The following is a 3,120-nucleotide window of genomic DNA, read 5'->3' on the forward strand; positions in this document are numbered from 1 at the left end:
CTGTCCCAGAGACTGCTGGCCTCTGTATTCCACACTCTCACCTGTGCAGACTGCCCTCTGCGGAGTTATACCATCTTTAAAGCAATTAATTCAAACTTCCAATAATATCTGCCTATAGGAAGCAGCTAGTTTTTAATTGTTAAGCTCTCTGCTTAGAGCAGTCATCCTGTTATACCATCTATCTGTTGTGCTCTCTACCTAGAGCCACAGACATTTATTTAATTAATACCTATTATAACATCTATCTCTTATGCTCTCTACCTGGAGTCACAGACTTCTATTAATTAATACCTGTTCATAGCAGGTGATTATTGCTGCTCTCTCTACTTGGAGTCAGTGAATAACATTCCCTATCTAATTCCGAACTGCAGAAAAAAATTTCCATCTTTATGTATCAAAAGGTTATATTTTTCTATATCAATGAACTTCCTGCTCTAGAGCCCTTTGTACCTTTGTTTTCTGATTCTTTATTCACAGGGAGGTTCTGAGTTTAGAAAGACATGCATTATCTGTGTTCCTGTTTCGGGGTGGGAGAGGAAAAGTGGGGAGCAAAGGATATGGGGAAGCAAACACAGAAAGGCTCTCTTGGGTGTAGCTGTCTCTCTGCTGTTCTCTGTAGGCCTCTCAAACCCAGTCAGGTTCAAATCCATCCTGTTGCAGCTGGATGTATCCTGGGGGCAGTGAATTTTTATCTCAGGTTAGCTGAGTTCAAATCAATACATTGGGTGCCATTTTGTTGCAGTAAATCTTCAACCCAAATATGTCCTGGCAATGAAAACAAAATTTATATGAACACATGCTGTGCACCTAGATTGGGTAGATCTACCACTACACTACTATCTTCCATATTTATGAGACCCCTTAGAACTTGCAGTTTCTCCAAGCCACATGCTTCTGCTCCTCTTTTCTTCTTCTTCCTCTTCCTTCTCCTCTGCTTCCTCTCCCTCTTCCATTTACTTCTTCTTCTTCTTCTTCTTCTTCTTCTTCTTCTTCTTCTTCTTCTTCTTCTTCTTCTTCTTCTTTGTCTCTCTCTCTCTCTCTCTCTCTCTCTCTCTCTCTCTCTCTCTCTCTCTCTCTCCACCTACCGATCCACCTTCCCTTTTTCTGCCCAATCATCATCTCTGCTTTATTTTATAAATTAAGGTGGGAAGCAGGTTTACAGGAAATCATCTGAGTGCTGACTCATTCCTTGTTTGTAGCCACTCACAGGAAATCAGAATGTATGTCAAATATAACTAGCCCCAGGGCTATCCACAACAAAGGACATTCATTCCATCTTTATGACAAGTGTACTGAATATGCAAGACCAAAAACTCTTACTTTTGAGGATTTCATGAAAGGTTCAGAGTTCTCAGAGGAAAACATAGCCCAGAAACAAACTTGAAGGTAGTTTTTGGTTATATAGGATGTAACAAAGAGGTAGGAGGTGGTACTGGAATGACAGCTTAGTGGTTAAGAGCAGTTGCTGCTCTTCCAGGAGACCAAATTTCAGTGCCCAGCATCAACATGGGGCAGTTTATATCTGATGTCCTCTCTGGATTTTCTGAACATGTTGTATAGATCCACATGAATAAAAATCTAAGTAAATCTTTTAAAAATATCAGAGGAAAATTCAGAACTGAGGGATAATGTAAAAATGATGGCATACAACTAGTGATTAGGACGTTTATAAAAGAAGAGCAGTATGTATCAGTATGTGTAGATGGAGGTGAGATCAGTGGAGAAACAGTCCCACCCTGACATTTTCCTAGTGAAGATATTTAGCCACAAAGAGTATTTTCTCCTGACTTTCTAAAACATACTAGTATTTCTTTCTCCCCTTGGAGATTTTGATATTATCTCTCTCTTCCATTGACTAGAATTATGCTAGAATTTTTAAAGGTAGTATGTAATAATTAGGCTTATTCCTAACTGTGCAAAATTTTTGACATTTTAATTATAACAAAATTCATAGAATTAAACCCAATTACAATATAATAGGCTTATAATCCCTAGGAAAAGGAATATAATAAGGATATCCATTATTTCTTTAACTCAGAATTGCACTACACTTTCTAGTATGATCTTTTTAGGAAAAAAAATGCCATGCCTGGTGGCACATACCTTTAATTGCCAGACTTAGGATGCTGAGCCAGGATATTTCTGAGAATTCTAAGTCAACCTAAGCTCCATAGAAAGACTTTCCCTCAGTAATAATAATAATAAATATTAATTAATGATAATAACAACAACAACAAATCGTGATGAAAGATGATTGCCCCAACCCATGGGACAGATGAACAGGGTCCGAGGATCACCTGTGGAGAGAATGGAGGACAAGAAATGCAAAGAATGGACAGCAAGTCAAGAGGTCTTATCAAGCTGACAAATTTGTATTATTCCTACACAGGTTATATACTCATAGAAGCAGGATATGGAGTAAGGGAGGTGGAGGGGGTTGCTTTGTTTCTGGGGGAATGCATCTGTTCCCAAAAGCAGGATATTGGCTAGGTAAAAATTCAGCAGGAGGAACAAAACAGAATGAGTTGCTATGTACCTGTTCACAAAGTCTGTAGCTATTTGTTCTTAACTGGGGGTTGCTATGCACATGTTCTCAAGATCTATATCTATTTATTCTTAACTATGCCAGTACTTTCCTACAGAGGCCAAGACTTTGTTTCAGTAAGAATTTATGGCTGGCAAGGCAGTTAACATTCAAACAAGGTTACTCCCAACATCTCTAGATTGCTCCCAACATCTCTAGGTTGATGATGATAATGATGATGGTAGAAAGCTTGGTGGTGGAAGCACACACCTTTAATCCTAGCACTCAGAAGGCAAAGGCAGGCAGATCTTTGAGTTCAAGGCCTATATGGTCTACAAAGTGGTCCCAGGGCAGCCAATCCTACCACAAAAAAAGTAAAAGAAAAAAATAGACAGAAATGAGATAGATAGATAGATAGATAGATAGATAGATAGACGAATAAAATAAAACAAGTCTTAAGAAATATACAAAGATTTTACTGCGAATATTTGTTTGCATTTCTATAATCATGGATGCAAAGTACAAAACCTCATTTTAGCCATTATAATTCTGTCTCAAAGATGAGATGAGCTTCCGCTCTGACCAGCACTGGGGTA

The sequence above is a fragment of the Mus caroli genome, chromosome 17, assembly GCF_900094665.2.
Source record: "Mus caroli chromosome 17, CAROLI_EIJ_v1.1, whole genome shotgun sequence".
NCBI lineage: Eukaryota > Metazoa > Chordata > Mammalia > Rodentia > Muridae > Mus > Mus caroli.